The sequence below is a fragment of the Papio anubis genome, chromosome 2 (assembly GCF_008728515.1).
Source record: "Papio anubis isolate 15944 chromosome 2, Panubis1.0, whole genome shotgun sequence".
In the NCBI taxonomy this organism is placed as follows: domain Eukaryota; kingdom Metazoa; phylum Chordata; class Mammalia; order Primates; family Cercopithecidae; genus Papio; species Papio anubis.
Window position 1 is genome coordinate 51,505,621 of NC_044977.1, and position 19,117 is coordinate 51,524,737.

Consider the following 19,117-nt stretch of genomic DNA (forward strand, 5'->3'; position numbering starts at 1 on the left):
ACACATAGTACAGATGTAGGCTGGGGACTGGGACTGGGATCAGCCCCCTTGGTGGCAGGGCAGCCCTCTATGAGTGCACTTTGCTCTGGGTCTCCAAACTGAACTATTCCCAGCTCAGCCCCGATGGCTGAACTTCTGCTAATGAGACCTTCTCTCCTCTTCCAGGAGCTTCAGGGGGCTCTCTTATACCCCTCACCAGTCCAAGCCCAGTTCCACAGGATGGGCTCGGGGTTTTGTTCTAAAGGGCAGGGGATCTGCTGGAGCAGTCCTGCAGGGAGTGCCTGCTTTAACTTCCATTGGACCAGACTCCTCTGGCTGCTGGGCACAGGGGCTCTGGGCTGAAAGAGGAAGCCAGGAACCCTGAGGAGGACACGGGGGTCAGCCCTGAGACAGAAGCCCTAGCCTGGCCTGGACACTGGAGGGGAGAGGAGAGGGAGGGGAGAGGGGAGAGGGAGGGGAGAGGAAGTGAAGGGAGTAGATAGGGGAGCGGAAAGAAAAGGCAGGGAGGCATGGGAGGGAGAACGGGGTAGCGAGGAGAGGGGGCAGCCCATAGGTATTCACTGGAAGGTGCCCCTGCAGGACTTGTTGAGGGAGTGGCTGTCTCCTGAGAGAGAAAGAAAAGAACCAAGAACTTTTTTTTTTTCTTTTTTGAGATGGAGTCTCACTCTATCACCCAGGCTGGGGTACAATGGAGCAATCTAGGCTCACTGCAACCTCCGTCTCCCGGGTTCAAGCGATTCTCCTGTCTCAGCCTCCTGAGTAGCTGAGATTATAGGTGCCAGCCACCACACCGGGCGAATTTTTGTATTTTTAGTAGAGGCGGGATTTCACCATGTTGGCCAGGCTGATCTCAAACTCTGGACCTCAGGTGATCCACCCGTCTCAGCCTCCCAAAGTGCTGGGATTATAGGCATGAGCCACCGCGCCTGGCTGGAACTAAGAACAAATTTGGATTTTTGTCTTGAAGAACTAGGAGGACAGCAGTGCTTTTTACTGAGATAGAGCAGATGAGGAAGAGAGACTTGAGAAGAAAAAAACAAGTACCCTTTAAGTCTCATGAAGTCTTATGTCTCAGAGAGCTCCATGGTTTCCACAGCTATTATTTGAAAATAGTATATTAATATTTCTAAACATTCATTTAAAGCAATATGATATTTATTCTTTACTGTTTTCCTGTTGATAGACCATTAAAGTTGCTTTCAATTTCAGTAATGCTACAGTGAACATTTGGCACGTAAATCTTTGTCAGCCTCCCTGATTATTTTCTTCATTATGTTCCCAGAGTAGAATTACTAGGTCAAAGGCTAAAAAGATTTCAGTTTCTTAGTCCATATTGCCACATACATTTTCCAAGAAAAGCATCTAAGATGCGACCTCCCTGCATCCTCTCTACTCTATTGCAATTGTTCTGATCCTTGTAATTAGATATTTGGGAAATATTATTTTACTTCCAAATATCATGCAGTGTCCATGGGGAGTCTGACTTATGAGGAATAGAAGAGAACTCTCTTTTTTGTTTTTGTTGTTGTTTTGTTTTTTTGAGATGTAGTTTCACTTCTGTCGCCCAGCCTGAAGTACAGTGACTTGATCTTGGCTCACTGCAACCTCCGCTGTCTGGGTTCAAGTGATTCTCCTGCCTCAGCCTCCCAAGTAACTGGGATGACAGGCACCCACCACCATACCCAGCTAATTTTTCTATTTTTTGTAGAGACAGGGTTTCACCATGTTGGTCAGACTGGTCTGGAACTCCTCACCTCAGATGATCCTCCCTCCTCGGCCTCCCAAAGTGCTGGGATTACAGGCATGAGCCACTGTGTCTGGCTGAAGAGAACTCTTTCTAATGATGTAGACATGATAGTACTTCCTCCCTCCAACATGACCTTGTGGATAGAATTCAGGTGTTCAGGCCACTGAGCCTGCCCCTGTTTTGACCTTCGTCCTGTGGTGTGGGGCCTCCCCGACCCCATCCTGCTCCTATTCTGAACTTTGCTACTGTTCCCCTACTTCCCTGACGTGTCACCTTTGCATGTCAGAGAGACTCAGGGCTAGGAATGGACGTCCACCAACCATTTTCCAGGAAATCTAATGAACAGCCCCTGTTGGGCCATGATTTTCAGCTGGTCCCTGAGTGATTCATCACTCAGGGACCAGCACACACAATGCAATCTGTCTGACTGACACTCTGCTACAACATGCAGTTGGGTTGGGAGTGGTTGGGGGCAGATGGGGCTGTGACAGGGGCTCCCGATAGCATCGTCCACCTCTTTCTTAGAGAAACCCAATACCTGTCGTTAGGTGTGCATGTGGCTGCTAAGACATAGAATCTCCCAGCCTCCTCTGCAACGAGGTTGCTGGTACAACCAAGCTGTCCCTCCAGCATGGGAAGGGAAGTGATTTGTGTCGACTTCCAGGATATTTACTCACAGAGACCCTTCTTTCTGACCCTGTGCCTGTCCTGCTGCTGGAGACTTTAGCTCTGATGCTGCAGCTCCATCCTGGCCCAGGGGGATGAGGGCACCCCCCTTGGGATGACAGGGCCACAAGGGAGAGGAGCTCCCTGGCACTGCCCCAGCAGGCCAGCCCTGGAGCATCTGCTTTCACACTGAAATGCCCGAGACACAAACTTCTATTTGCCACTCTCAGGTGGGGCTCTTTGTCTCAGCAGCTGAGCCCTGTCTTACGCAGTACAACAGTCTTGGAGGGCACTTTCCCACATCCTTGCCTGGGGTCAGGCTGTGCCAGGGACCACAGCTATGTGATTTTCAGCCCTCCCGCCGTAGGTGAGAGCCACACTCAGCTCCCACCCACTGTGCTCTCCAGGCACTTGTGAGGAAATCAAATGCGTGAAGGTGGAGACTCCCACTAAAAACATTATCTTCCAGGGCGCCCCTTGTTCCTCCTCCCAAACTCCTGTTGCCCTGACTCTTCCCCATGCAGACGCTTGTTTGGAAATGTGGTGTGCTGTCTCCTTCCTGGCTCAGGCCTGCAGATTCTAATAAATAACTTGGGAACAGGCTGCCTCACGCGTGATCCAACCTGCTTATTGCTAGAAAGATGAGTTTGGAACTGACAAGTTCCCTGCTAAGCTGACACGTTTAAAAGCTTAATTTGAAAAACCAACCACATTCCCTTTGCAGAATGAGGGCAAAGATGAGGATGTGGTCAAGCCTCAGCCTGAACTCTCACTGTAAGGAGACAGATTTAGAACTTCCCAGGTGTCTGGTCCTGTCCGTATAATTTCTTAGTTGCCTTCCAGCCTATGCAGCCTGCAGCTTTGGAGAAAAGGAACTCTAATATGTATTAAAATATTAAAGTTCTTGACCCTGTTGGGAAAAAGTTCACAGTCCATTTGTTCCTCATTTTTCACTCGTAAGTGTCTCTAAAGTGTCTCACCATTCAGGGGTGGTCTAGATGTTATGTATTAAGAGAAAACTTGAGGTGTAATAGGGCACTGCAGGGTGGATTCTTCTCCCTCCTCCCGCTCTCCCTCTAGGACCGGGGTCTGGCAGGACTGTTCCCGGGAGCCTAGGGACTGTTCGTCATCCTTGCCTCACTGAGACCATCAACAGCCTGGATGATTTTTACTTTCACTTTTCATTTTCTATAAACTTTGAAGACAGGTCATGACTGTACCCCTCAGTGATGAGAACCTGTATCATGTAGAAGGCAGGGGTCCCTCTGTGGTATCTGCACCAAGGCGGGGCAACACAGCAGTGCAGAGGGCGGAGGAGCCAGCTTTGTGGCTGGGCCTTGGGGCAGCGGGCAGAGGGGAACACAAGGGTTGGGGGAGGCAGAGCTGCCAGGGCCTGGATCAGGCAGGAGTGGGAGTCTGCGGCTTGCACACGGGGACGGCACCTTCCAGTCTCACCTCCCGTCACATCCTGCAGCTCCTGCCTCAATACAGGAGCCAGATTTCCCAGGGTGCATCACCCTCTGGGCCTTTGACAGGCTGGGTCCTCCCCCAGGGTCACCCTCTTCACTCCTCCCCAGTTTGCAATGCTCCTCACCCTTCAAGACTGCTCTTCTGGGGAATTTGGTCCTGACCCTGCCTGTTCTCTGTCCCCCCTCTCCCCGCCCCCACGACACACTCACCCTGTCTGTGCTTCCCTCCACTGAGTGGAATGGCCCAGGGATCAGCCCATCTGTGGGGAGGAGGTCTGCTCTTCAGGACGGCTTTCAAATCCAGCGAGCCCAGGCTCTGTCATCTGTGTGGCCTTGGGCAAGCCTGGCCCTTGGGAGCCTGAGTTTCCCACTGTGAATGGGTCGAACAGCAGCCACCTCACAGCCCTACTGTGCTGGATGAGCTGTGCCTTGGGGTGTGGGGGGCCTGCACTTGTCACTGTGAGAGGCTGCAGCTGTCAGTGCTAACCCTGGAATCCCACCCCCAACATGGCGGGTGTGGGGACTGCCTAGACGGAGTAAGCAAGAAGGGGAGGCGAGGGGCTGGTGGTGAGGGGCAGCATTGGAGGATGACAGGGGACGCTGCCTTCCTGAGGACGCTGCCCCGCAGTGGTTGTTCCCAGCTCTTCCCAGTATCCAGGCCTCAGCCATCCCTCCCTTCCCTGCAGCCTTGGCTCCCCTGGAAAGGATACGGGAGGGATTACCCTTTAAGGGGGTCTCGCCAGCCCCTGCTCCAGGGCTGCATTCTCAGCCCCTTTAATCCACCTGGGAGCCAGAGCAGGCTAGCCTGACATGTCCTCATTTCCCAGGTGACAGATGTGACACTCCACAGGCTTGAAGTGAGGACAACAAACTCAGAAGCCTGCAGGGGCCAGGCATGGAGAGGCAGGGACAGGGCCTGGGCCAGGGAGCCCCAGGGACTGTGGTGACCTGGAACCAGGAACTCCAACCAGAGGATGGCTCTGACCCAGCTCCAGAGACTGGTGCTTGAGGGAATGTCACCCAGGAGGCCAAATCTCATTACATACCCAAAACAAAGCAAAACAAAACAAAAACCCATAAACCTGCAATATTTTTTTCTGGTGTCTTTCACTTCTTGTGTTAGAATGAATTCAGAAATTCTAGACTTGGCCTCTGGACCCTCCTTCAAGACTCCTGGTTTAAGATTCATGATTTGATTTGTGGTAGAGTATAGGTGTGCATGGGAAACAGCATGCACAATGGCTCGGAGGCGGGCTGTGCCGGGCGTGGGGAGCAGAATGGACGTGACTGAGGGCCCCCAGATTTTACCTTGCCCCCGTACCAGGCCTCCCTCCTTCCTCCCTCTGTGAGGATGGCCATGATGAGTGTCTCTATGGTGCTCTCCTGGGTGAGGAGGAAGGTCCTGTTATCAGCACACTAGTACAGATGCGGACATTGAGGCACACAGAGGAAGTGGCCTACCCAAGGTCATTATTAAAAAGTCACAAACAATAGATGTTGGTGTGGACATGGTGAAAAGGAAGTGCTTATTCACTGCTGGTGGTGTAAGTTAGTACAACCTGTGTAGAAAATAGTATGGAGATTCCTTAAAGAACTAAAAGTAGATCTACCGTTGGATCCAGCCGTCCCACTACTAGGTATCTACCCAAAGGAAAAGAAGTCACTATATCAAAAAGACACCTGTTAGCTGGGCATGGTGGTTCACGCCTATAATGCCAGCACTTTGGCAGGCCAAGGGGGACAGATCACCTGAGGTCAAGAGTTCAAGATCAGCCTGGCCAACATGGTGAAACCCCATCTCTACTAAAACTACAAAAATTAGCCGGGTGTGGTGGCATGCGCCTGTGGTACCAGCTACTTGGGAAGCTGAGGCAGGAGGATCACTTGAACCTGGGAGGTGGAGGTTGCAGTGAGCTGAGAGTGTACCACTGCACTCCAGCCCGGGCAAAAGAGTGAGACTTTGTCTCAAAAATAAGACACCTGCATGTGTATGTTTATTGCAGCACAATTCACAATTGCAAAAATGTGGAACCAACTTAAGTGCCCATCCACTAATGAGTGGATAAAGAGAATGTGGTATGTCTACACCATGGAATACTACTCAGCCATAAAAAGGAATGACATAATGTCTTTTGCAGCAACTTGGATGAAGCTGGAGGCCATAATTCTAAGTGGAGTAACTCAGGAGTGGAAAACCAAAACTGCCATGTTCTCACTTATAAGTGGGAGCTAAACTATGAGTACATAAAGGCATATGGTGTGATATAATGGACTTCACAGACTCAGAAGAGGGAGGGTGGGAGGGGGGCTGGGAAAAAAAAAAAGTATGTGTCTGGTACAACGTACACTACCCTGGTGACCCCTGCACTGAAGTCTCAGAATTCACCACTATACAATTCATCCACATAACCAAAAACTGCTTGTATACCAAAAGCAATAAAAAATATATTTAAAATAACAACCTTAAAAGGACAGCAGCAGTGACTTGGCATGGGCGAGCCTCATCGCTGGCTGGCCCCTGGACTCTCCTACCATTACCTTCTAACCTGCAGAGGCAGGTGACCATACTCCCAGCTACAGATGAGGAAGTTGAGGTTCTTTTTGCTTTTTGTCACTTGCCAAGTGCTGGAGCTTTGAGGCCCAGAGCTGTGACTTCACAGTGATACTCTGAACCCTGCATTCTGGAGGGCTGGGCTGGCCCTGGGGACTGTTGACTTCCACACCCACGTTTCCTTTATGCAGCCCAGAGCAGGATTGCCACATTGAGTAGGTTATTCTTTTTTTTAGCGGGGACAGAGTCTCACTCTGTCACCCAGGCTGGAGTGCTGTGGTGTGATCTTGGCTCACTGCAACCTCCTGTGTTCAAGTGATTCTCGTGCCTCAACCTCTTGAATAGCTGAGATTACAGGCGTCCCCCACCACGCCTGGCTAATTTTTGTATTTTTAGTAGACACAGAGTTTCACCATCTTAGCCAGGCTGGTCTCAAACTCTTGGCCTTAAGTGATCCGCCTGCCTCGGCCTCACAAAGTACTGGGATTACAGGCATGAGCCACTGCGCCCTGCCCTTGAGTGAGTTATTTTGACCAGCTCAGGCCCAGCCCTTGACTGCAGCTGTCCTTGGTGCTGGACACTTTAACTGGCTGAGGTTTTATGGTGGTTATCACCACCCGCCCACCGAGGTGTGTGCTGCTGTTCCCTCCTAACCTGGCTGTGCTAAATTCCTGGCTTCTAAATCAGGACAGAAGGGTGCGGAGGCACCAGAAAAGGAACGAGACAGAGACTTGGGGTGAACTCTTACAGTGAAGTTGACACGTGAAGGGACAGTATTTATGTCCATGGTGAGACTCAATTTGAAGGTAAGAACTTGGTCCCAGAGAGAAATGAAACAGAGAGGCCAAGGGCTACAAGGCAGTAGGGGAAGGGGCTTACTACTGGGGAGTAAAGTGTAATTTAATAAACCAGTCCACTGCATGCCTGGAATTAGCTAAGCCTGACCTCAGGCACCCCTCAATTCCAGGATGCCATTATCTGGGATGGGGGACCTTAACTGTGCTGTGCTCTCAGCCATCGGCTCACCCTGGGCTGTGGGGGCCTCACCCATAACACCCCTACCTGAGTGTGTGCCCCATGGACTGAGGTCCCCATGGGGGCAGGGTACTCTTCTGCTTGGCCTGGGAGGCCCCAGGCCTTAATAAGCAACATGTCTGTGTTCACACATGTGCCTCTCTGCAGGAGTGGGCATCAAGTTGGAAAAAACCCCCTCTTGCCCTCCTGGCGGATGCACAGGCCACCCTGGGGTTTGGCAAATGTCCCGGCTGGGGTGGGGAGGGTGCACCAGTCTGAAGACATAAAGGACCCCATTTGTTTTCATGAGGCCCTACATTGACTAAAGGGATACTGCACTGCCTTGGACCCCTAGAGAGTGAGAGCAAGGACCTCAGAGGCCGGCAGAGGTGGATTCCAGCCTGCTTTGCCCTCCCACCTGTGGGTCCTCCTTCCCCTGTGCTGCAGGACTCTGCACACAGCATCCTGAGGATCCCTGGCCCTCCCACATCTTCAGCAGTCTCTTATTCCTAGACAAGCCACACGGTGGATTGCGAAGACAGAGGCCCTGGGTTTAAATCCCACCCGTATCACCCACCAGCACGTCCTTTGCCCACTTTCGGCCTCTGTTTTCTCCTCTGTGTACTGGAGCAGTCGCCCTCTGCCTGCCTATCTCAGAGGCGAGGCATGCTGTGCATAGGGACTGTTTCAGGGACCCAAGGGGTGCAAGGACCCAAAGGCTGAGCCCAGGGCAGGTGTGACAGGTGGGGCTAAGGGACCAGTTGAGTGTATGCATTCTAATAGCCAGTGACCAGAAGCAACCATTCGCAAATCCATTAGCGAAGGTCATGTTTACTCCCTCTTGTTAACACAGTCATCTGTTTGCACAGAGCCCTTGCGGTTTATTGGCAACATTATTTCCTGTCACAGACAACTCTGCTCAGTCTCTAAAATGCAGGGACTGGCCAGATGTGGTGGCTCACACCTGTAATCTCAGCACTTTGGGTGGCCAAGGTGGGAAGATTGCTTGAGGCCAGGAGTTCAAGACCAGCCTGGGCAACATAGCCAGACCCCATTTCTTAAAAAACAAAAAAATTAAATTAGCTGAGTGTAGTGGTACATGCCTGCAGTCCCAACCACTTAGGAGGCTGAGGCAAGAGGATCGCGTGAGCCCAGGAGTTCAGCACTGCAGTGAGCAATGATTGCACCACTGCACTCCAGCCTGAGTGACAGATGTTAGTCTCTTGAAAAAGTAAAAATAAAAACAACATAAAATGGGCTGGGTGCAGTGGCTCACGCCTGTAATCCCAGCACTTTGGGAGGCCGAGGCGGCGGATCATGGGGTGAGGAGATCGAGACCATCCTGGTTAATACGGTGAAACCTCGTCTCTACTAAAAATACAAAAAATTAGCCGGGCATGGTGGTGGGCACCTGTAGTCCCAGCTACTCGGGAGGCTGAGGCAGGAGAATGGTGGGAACCCGGGAGGCAGAGCTTACAGTGAGCCGAGATCGCACCACTGCACTCCAGCCTGGGCAACAGAGCGAGACTCTGTCTCAAAAAACAAACAAACAAACAAAAAACAATGAAAAACATAAAGTGCAGGGTCTGCACCCGCCTGGGATTCCCTCCTGCTCATGCACCCATACCATGGCTCTCTGTGACTCACCAACTGCATGTTGCCTGCCTGCTCCACACCAGGACAGAATGTCACCCCAGTCCTACCTAGCATTTCCCCCATGCCTTGTTCCCAATAATCAGGACTCCACCGGGCGCCCAGGTTCACTCCCCAAACCGCACCTTTGCAAGTGCTCCCTCTGCTGATCTGTTCCTCACACTTTGGGCCCCCAGCTACCTTGTCCACACCTCCTCTGGGACAGGGTGTGGTTGGGTGCTCACACAGTGGCCTTTGCCCACCCCACTCCGCCTTCTTCCTGTGGAAGCTCAATTTGGAAAGTCATGGTTGGGCCACGTCGGTCATGATTGTCTCTTTCCCTCCTGCTTGCGACTGGCTGGGGCAAGGGCTTGTGCCAGTTCTGTCAGTGAGACATTAGAGGGAGCCTGTGCGGGCTTCTGTGAGGGATTGTCTTTCCTGAAAAGAAAGAAGTGGCCAAAAAGAAGATGCTGCGCTTGCTTCTGGCATGAGTACTGACTGCAGATGTGATGGTTGGAGTGGGGCAGCCACACTGTGATCATGAGGGAGTGACACCAACATTCTGTTAGGGGTGGAGTAGAGAGCCAGGTGGCCCCGGGTCACTGATGACAGTAGTGAGCCACCAGCCAAGCCTGGGACGGCTCATGTCTCTCACATCATCATTGCTAACACACTTTAGATGCCTTTGTGTTCTAAGCTACTCTTCATGGGGCTTTCTGTCACTGCCGGCCAACCTGTTCCTAACTGATACAGCCGTTGAAGCATGGTTACTCATCTTTGCCCTTAACTCATTCCTCAGCAGATGGGGGCTCCCCACCCTTCACATGTGGAAGCCACTCATGGGTGCTGTCTGCCTGACTGGCAGTGCCTTCCTGCCCGTCTGTTTTGGGTCTGTGAACACTCCCGGAACTGGCCGCTGCCTTTTCTTCTCTGAGCCTGCCCACAGTGGGCCTTCAGTACATCTCAGGGACCTCGCCTCAGCCCTGCCATGGTCAGAGTCTCTCGCTGTCAAAAGCCTGTGGATTCGCTGCAGCCTAAGCGCTGCTTCCAGACCTCAGAGGCCTCCCCAGCCTCTTCTGTGGGAAGCCTGTGTTCCTTCTCAGCAGAGCTCCTGTGCTATCAGTCCCAGCCTTTTCATGCCTCCAGGGGCTCGGCTGTGGATTTCTTGTCAGCTCAGTCTCTCCAGTGGCCGCTGTGGGAGCCATGTGATGGAGGAGGGAGTGTGGGAGCTGAGTTTCAGGGGCAGCATAGAAGGGATGCGGTGGGCTCTCTGCACATTCTGAAAAGGCCTCTGGTGTGCCCGGGGGAGTAGGGTCCCTTAAGGCCCAGAGGAAGGAGATGTCCCCAGGGGTTCCCCTGTGAATGGGGATTGTCTGTGTGGTCACATGAGTGTGACTGTTGATGCCATGCCGAGGGACGGAAAGCCAGGACAGGCGTAGGGAGGTGGTGAAGGCAGGACAAGAACGAATGTCCTAGAAAAGACTCAAGCCGCACTCTCCCTGCCTCCCTCCGATGTAGGTGTCTGCCATGAGTCTCATGACAGCTGCGTGGCAGTAACCAAATGTCAGGCGTCCACGGCTGGGTGTGGCCACAGCACGCGGTTTTCTAGGCAGCCAGAGCCCGGGCGTGCAGTCCAGCTGAATGCTTGCCGGCCCTGGTCTAGTTCCCTCCATGTCCTGAGCCTCTGTTTTGTCAGCTAAAGAGGGGACAGGGGTTGGTACCTTGACAGGGTTAATTCCCTGAGGATTCATTTGGGTACCGTGAATGGCCCAGCCTGTAGCAGGCCCTCGACAGATACTGCTTGAATTCATGATTTAATTCAAGATTAAAGCCTTGTTTGGAGTCTGTTTTGGAGTCTCACAGTATCATCCAGGATTCTTCTTGGAAGCTCACCTAAATCCATATTGTTGCAGCTGCAGGGCTCTCCCTTTAGCTAAATGGTAGAAACCCTCTACCGGGGACAGAAAACCCAATTCAAAGTGGTGCAGACAACCGAAGCAGGAGAAATGATTCATGCAACTAAAAATCTAAGGGCAGCTGGCGTCAGGCAATGCTGCATCTGGGTGCTCAGTGATGTCACCTGGACTCTCCTCTCTCAATCCCTGGCTCTACTTCCTTCCCTCAGTGTGTCATGCTCAGGTGGACTTTCCCTTCAAAAGTGATGAGATGGCACACACAGCCCTAGCCACCCAACAGAAATGATCCTTCCCTCCCCGCCGATACCAGCACTTGCCCTGACCCTCGCCACCTGATTGGTCACATGCCTAGACCTTAGCCAATCACTGTGGCCATGGAGGTTGGGCTCTGCTGATTGGTCAGGCTGAGGTCATATGGCCACTGTCTCCAGGGGCACTTGGAGCTGCTCCCCTGTTTGGGTGGGAGATGGTGTGATGGCTGAGAGAGCCAGGATCAGGGCCGAGCCTCTGCGTCCTCTGTGCATCACTTCCTGGATGTGCCTGCTTTTGTCCTCCTCCTATGCCTGCTGGCTTCCATGTAACAGAATTCACAGTGGCATTTTTCCCTCTCTGACCACCTCCTCCCCAGGCCCCATTTCACCTATCCCAGAAAGGAGCGGGACTTCTGTCTGAAGCTAGGATTTTGGGTCCCCACCCCCCAGCTTCGAGGCTGCTCCTTCTCCTGGTGCAATCAGTCAACAAACATGCACTGAGTGCCCTTTATGTGCCAGGCTGTCATTAGGTGTGATCCAGGGAGGAGCAGGGCTGATGGGATTCCTGTCCTCCAGGAGCTGACACTCTAGAGGGAGTGCACAGACACATCGAAGACCAATTCAGATCAGATGAGTCCAGATGAAGAAAGAGACAGGATGGGATGGAGGGCATCCAGAGGTGTTGAAGGTGGACAGAGAAGGGTGCTGTGAAGAGGCAACATTTGCACAGAGAACAGGAGGAAATGAAGGACCATGTAGCACTTAGGGGAACAGTGTCCCAGGCAGGGGCAGCTCATGCACATCTCCTGAGGTGGGAGCCAGCCTGGGGTTCCCAGAGGAGCAGGCAATAGCTGGATGGTAAACATTTCGGGATTTGTGGGCCATGCGGCCTTCGCCACAACTACTCAGCTCTGTTGTTATTTAAAAACAGCCTTTGACTGCAAGTAAATGAATGGGCCTGAATGTGCTGCAATAACAGTGGACACTGGAGTTACACAGAACTTTCACTTGTGATGAAATGGTGTTCTGTTGATGTTTTCAACCATTTAAAAATGTAAAAAGCCTTCTTAGCTCGAGGGCTCTGCAAAAGTGGGCAGCAAACCCTATGTAGCCTACAGGCTGTAGTTTGCAGATCTCTGTCCTCAGAGGGTCGGAAAGCAGGCTGGTGAGCGAGCTGGGCAGCAGGGAGGAAGGCAGCCAGAGGTGGGTCAGAGAGATCAGCAGGGCTGGGAAGCCATCTCCACCTGTGTGGGATCCAACATCCTTGGGGAAGTCACCTCTCTGGAGTTTCAGAGCTGGTGATTATTCTGGGCAGTAGGCATGGCCTGAGGCGGCTTCCAAAGGAAAGGGGCTGTGTCTGAGCATGCATCTGCTGCTTCCACACCCACCCTGTCTCTCCTGTGCAGCCTGCAGGGAAGCCCTTCCCCTCTCTGGGCTTCTGCTGTGTCATCAGCAAAGTGAGGCCCTGGGGTAAATGTGCTCCCGCAGCCCACTGCGCTCTGACATACTGTGGCATGGTCTTAGAATGCATTTCTCCAGCCATGGAGCTGCACTTCAGCACCACGGACAGAACCACAAGGCACCCATGAAGGGCGTGACCTGAGCTGAATCCAGGATCACTGAACAGCTGTGCATCTCAAACATTTCCTCTTTGTGGCTGACAAGGTCACTCAGACAGGGGAGGATCTGGGCCCTTCTATGGCTACATGAATCCCAGGCTATAAGTTCCTGTGCAGTTGCCTGCTGCTGCTGCTGCTGCTGAAAATCTCCTTTGGGGTGTTTGTGCATCCTGGCTCTCCCAGCTCTGACAGTCAAGTTTGGGCCTCTGAACGAGAAGCCACAGGAAGGGGAGGAGAAGATGAAGTGATGGTTCCATGGAGCCCATCCATCATCCACCTCCCTGTCCCTCCCCTTTCCTCTCCGTCTTTCTCTATCCTCTTTCTCTGTCACGTGTGAAATTGGCAGCATTTCCCAGGAAGAACACAGACCCCTGATATGTAGATAGAGGAGGGGAGGGACCCCTCTGAGGGATACCCAGTGAGGAGGCCTTTCTTTTTCTTTTTGATTGAGTCCAGTTCCTCCTCACTTGAGCATTTGGAGACATGAATGAATTCCCCTGGTTGCCTGCCAGTCATCTGTCAGTCCACTCAGCAGCTCTCTGCCTCATTAATCCATCTTCTCCCTCCCTTACTTAGCTCATGCTTTTTTCCTTTCTATTTTAAGCAAGAAGGGAGGTTTATTAGGAGAACCCAGGGAACACAAGAACAGACACAGATTGGGCACTCTAGACTCACCGGGAGACGGCCCCACGGCTGGCAAGCTGCTGGCACACGGCTGTTGCATTCCTCCTGCCATCCTGGGCCGTACATCTCTCGTCTGCTACCCTGTGCACATCAAGGCTGCCTCCTGTCTTTAAATCCATCAATGCTTCTTTGTTTCCATTGCTCTAATCCTAGTCTAAAGTTGTGTCCTTTATTTTTTCATGGAAAACCAAATTGGCTTCCTCATTTTTCTCCCCAAGTCCATTCACTCCTGCCCAGTTTCAATCTGTTGTTCTCCTCACTAGGATCAGAGTGATTGGTAAGGCATGAAAACGTAGTCAGCGGATTTTCCGTGCTCGTAGGAAATGAACGTCAAACGCTTGACTGTGGAGTGAGCGGGATTACTGCATGCCCTCAGTCCCTTCATTGCGGTGCCCTCCCTGTCAGAGGGCCCGGCAGCCCTGCTCCTTGTTGCCTTCAGGCAAGGCAGAGGGTTGGCTGGTGACAAGTAAGGGGGCACAGGCGCACACAGTGACACCAGTGCTGGCAGGACACTCCTCCTTTCCTATTGCTGTGACAAAGGCAGAGGTCCAGTAGAGCCTGCTCTATCAGCCTAAGTCCAGACCCAGGAGAGGGTGGGATGCGGAACAGAGCCACGGTGGCATGAAGCAGGGGAGACAGCACCCGCAGGCCAGCCCTGCACCCCAGAGGTCAGCCCTGCAACATGGGGCTCATCTGTCACTCAGCATCGCTCCCTGTGCTGGGGCTCACATGCACTCTCAGCTCTTGCTTATTGCCCCATCTCTGTCTGGGCACCCCTGGCCTTTGGTAGCAACACAAGCTGCTCTCTCCCGCATTGGTCACTTCTCCATGGGAATCCGTCTCGTTAGGAAGTTCCTTACACCCTCTTGCCCAGTTCACACTCCTCACCCGTGAGATCCCAGCTTATCTGTGAAGTTCTCAGGAAAGGATGGTCTGGCCTGTGTTCAGGGAACCTCAAATTCACTTTGTTTGTCATCATTTGTCTTTCACTAAACGATGATTTCCATGAAGACAGACACCAGGTATTTAGCTCAGGCTTCTGTGAGTCCCTGCTCCATCGCCACTATGTGCCAGGTGCCCTGCAGAGAGGGGGAGGTGACAGCGTGAATCGGCCATGAGCCCTGCTCTCACAAACTTGTCCCTTGGTGGGGGACTGAGACATGTAAGCAGCAGAATCTGAACCCACTGTGTGTTGAGTAGGTCATGAGGATAAGTGTTGCCAGGCAGAGGGAAGGCAAGGAAGACTGCCCGGAGGAGGGAGTGTCTAAGCGGGTTGGAAGGAGGAATTGGAATCTTCCAGGTGGGGAGCTTGGCTGGGGTGTGGTGGGTTGGAGTGGGTAGTTGTAGAGCAAGAAGACAGGCTTGAAAGAGTTGGAGCTCAGGAGCAACTGGGAGCACAGTGAGCCTCCAACACCTTTATTCCTGAGAATCTGAGCAATCTTATTTTTATGTCTTTGCAAATGCAAAGTGGCCTGTGGTGTTTGCCTCTGGGAATTTGTGCATCGTGAGGATAATGGCTGGGTTCTCCAGGCCCTGCCATATAATGGGTGTCCATGGCACACTCTCATCTGGTCCACACGGCCCCAGGTGCATTGTAGTTCGATGCTGGGGCTCTGTTTCCAGGATAAGCATCAGGAGATGCCCTTGTTTCCACTCTGCTCATTTGAGACTTGCCTTAAGGTCCTGTCCTTATTTTCTAAGAAACTCACAGTTCTTTCTAGTAACCAAGACTTCTGAGAACAGAGCCCCAGCTGTCATTTAAAATTTTCATAAAACGAATAAAAGGGATGACAGATGAATCACCGCAAACACCCTATCACTGGATGTAATGTCTCTCGATATGATCTTGTTATCAAAATAATTGGCAGTAGCAGGATGCGGCCTGCAGGTACCACTGTTTAGTGATTAGGAACTGTGGCCCCTCAGGAGTCTTCTGCCTCAGGGAGGGAAGTGTGTCCCCCAAGGAGTGTGGTTTCAAGGACCTGATGGAACATGCTGGATCTTCCTACTCCTTTGGATTCACCAGGCTGTGCCCTACAATGAGTCTTTTTCTGTCTCTTATAGAGAGGAAATTACAGACTCCAAAGGGGAACTTTTTGTTACAAAAATAATCAATAAAGCAATGCAAGTGTCAAAATAGCCTGGCCCACAGGCAAGCCAGGGAGGCGGGCCCAAGGAGGCTCTGCCGTGGGAAGGAGGCAGTGATGCTGGAGAATCACTTAGCCCACGAGGCCCTTGAGTTTCTTGTTGTTAAAATGGCTAGCGAAGTGCTGTCCTCCGCCTACTTCACTGACTTGGGCAAATGGAACCAGCTGAGGATGCTTGGGAAAGCCATTTATTCCATGGGACCCTTGCTGTCACCCCTGAGGCTACTGTCATTCCCATGCTGGTTGTGAGGCAGACACTGAGGGCTCCCGGAACTGTGGGGGCAGAACCCCAGAGCCTGACTCCAGCCCAGCAGGCCAGTCTCCATCAGAAAGCTGAGCTCTGTGCTATGAACATCTGGAGGGGGCAGTCGCATCCTACCAGAGAGGAAGGTAGCTGGGGCAGGGGCAACAAGGAGGGTTCTTCCCAGCTGGGGCCAGGAGGGGAAGAAAGGTGGCTCACAAGCAGAGGGGGCACACAGCAAGGGCAGGACAGGAGGCCTGACTGCAAAGGGAGTGGAAGGAATACAGTCAGTTCTGCCTGCCCAGCAGAAGCGGGGCGTTCCTGGGGGTGACTGGCTGCACAAACTCATGGAGGCACAGTAGGGCCATTTCCTGTGGTACCCCTGAACTAGAGGGTGATGGTGGGCCCCTGCCTGGCCTCTGTGCTAGTCGAGCTATTTCCAAGTACAGTGAAGCTGCCAGGAACCTGGCAGCATAGGAGTACCAGGAGCCTACTCACCCACCGGGTGGGAGTAGGACGTCCTGGACAGAGAGTGGGTGGGCAGCAAGGGGCTGGGCCAGCTGCAGGTGACTGGAGGCTGCAGGGGTGGGTGTTGCAGTCCACATGGGGCATCAGGGTCTCTGGCCCAAGTGGGTTCCAAGGCCAGCCGCTCCTCTCAGGAGGCACCAAGATACCTAGGATCTGCTTGCGAGGCTTCCAATCCCCTGGGTCCAAAGTGGAGACCCTCTCCACTCGGTAAGTAGGTTCAGTTAGCGTGCCTTGTCTCCTCAACCAGCTGGCAGCCTCCAGTGGCAAGCCGAGGACTCCAAAGCTGCTTGTGTACTTGTGAGAGAGCGAGTGCTGTGCCCATCAGCCAGGGCGTGAGGAAGACAAGACTTGCGGGAGGAGTACCAGCCATTTGTCATCCCCAGTACGATCCCCCCTCGTTTTGCATATGGAGAAACTGAGGCTCACAGGGAGGAGTGCCCTCATCTGGAATCAGGTCTCTGCCTCTGTCTCTGGCCACTGCACAGCCCTCTGGCTTCCAATTGTGACACATTGTTAGAACAGTTGCAAGTGACAGAATTCACACATACTGGGTCTGTCTAGTGGTCAGACACTGTGGTCCTCCTCTTTTTTTCTTTGCAGATATCTTCAGATATTTAATGTGTTCTGCATATTATATGTGTACATTTTATTATTATTATTTAGAGATAGGTCTCCCATGTTGCCAGGCTGGAGTGCAGTGGCTATTCGCAGGTATGATCATAGCTCACTGCAGGTTTGAACTCCTGGGCTCAAGCCATCCTCCCACCTCAGCCTCCTGAGTAGCTGGGACCACAGGCACAGGCCACTGTGCCCCTTCCTTGTGCATTTCAAAGGATAATACAATAATGATTATCTGTGAGCCTACCATCTAACTCCAGAAGGGGAACATTCCCAGTGATTTGCACCCGTGTGTTTGCGACTTCTCCTACCCGAGATCACCATAACCCGGAATCTTGTGTTTGTCATTCTGTTGCTCGCAGGTTACTGCGGATGTTGAGATGATATAGTGTTTCATTTGTTGATGAGTTTTATGGAAATGCTGTACCTTATGCAGCCTTCTAAGATTGGCATTTTCACCTAACATTGTATTGTTTCTAGTAACCAAGAAACAATGCTGTCCTGTGCAGCCATAGTTTATTTTCGCTGATGTGAAAATAAATTGTGTCAATATTCTACAGTTTATTTTTGCATTTTCCTGTCAGGGCGTGTTTGGGTCATTCTATTTATTTTCTATTATTAACAATGCTGCTGTGAGATTTTCTCATATCTGCTTTGTGTGTTGGCTAAGAGTGGACCTGCAGGATTACAGGTATGTGAATGGTCAACCTAACAAAATGACAAAATGATTTTCTTTTGAGATAGGGTCTCACTCTGTTGCCCAGGCTGGAGTGCAGTGGCAGGATCATGGCTCACTGCAGCCTCCAACTCCTGGGCTAAAGTGATCCTCCAGCCTCAGCCTCCCGAACACAGGGACCACAGGTGTGTGCCACTATGCCCAACTGATTTTTCATTTTGTTTAGAGACGGGTCTCACTATGTTGCCCAGGCTGGTCTTGAGCTCCTGGCGCCAAGCGTTCCTCCTACTTTGGCCTCCCAGAGTGCTGGGATTACAGGCATGAGTCACTGCACCTGGCCCCAAAATGATTTTTAAAGTGGTCCTTCCAGCTTACATTCTCATTGCCAGTACTTCTGTATTCCACCTGATCTACGTGCGCTCAAACCCTGGGTCCTGTGAGATGTCTCATTTTTGTCCGTCTGGTGGGATCACCCACATCTCTTTAAGATCCTGCTTGGCATTTCTCTGCTGCCTCGGGAGGTGACGCATCCTTGCCTAGGTCATTTGCTGTCCCTGTTTCCTCCTCTAAGAAATGCCCCATTGGCCTTCGTAATCTGCTTCTCCTTTTCTGTGGACACATGCGAGCTCTGTCTCTTATCCTGGATCCGCCTCCTTTGTAGGTCTCGCATATTCCGGGTGTCTCCTTGCTGATTGTGGTTTGTCTTTTACATTCTTCCTTGTGTCTGGCCAGTAGGAATGCTCAGTTTCACTGTAGACAGATCTACCAATTGTTTAATGCTTGGTGAACTTTTCGTTTCTTGTTTAAGGGATCGTTCCCAGCCCCAGTTTGGAAAGATACTTCCCTGTATTTTCTTCTAGAGGTGTTAAGATTTTCCCATTCACATGTAGGTCCTCAGTGTCTGGAGCCGGCTGGGGTGTGGTGTGAGTCGGGTGACCTTCATTTCCCACACGGACACGCAGTTGTCCTTGCTTCAGTCTCAGCTGGAGGAGCTTTTGTGAAATCCTCAGTCCCAAGTCCCTCACGTTGTTGGCTTGAAAGCGCCCTCAGCCAAGCTTGTGTTCTGTGTCTTCTCCCTCCCCGGCTTTTTCCATGGCACTCACTGGTGTGCGTGTCCTGCAGGCGGCCCTGTGGGGCGTTCCATGGCCAGGACATGCAAGCCTGGAGGAGGGCTGGGTCTGCACCGCCCAGCAGGGTGGCCTTACTGTCCCACAAAGCAGAGTCCCGCACGAGGGTCTAACTGAGAGTCCTGGGGCAGGGCCTGCACTTCTCCTCTCATGTCCATGGCGCTAGGCACGGGATCTGTGCATAGGAGGACGAGTGGGGACCTGGCTCCTGGGGCTGGCAGCAGAGGAATC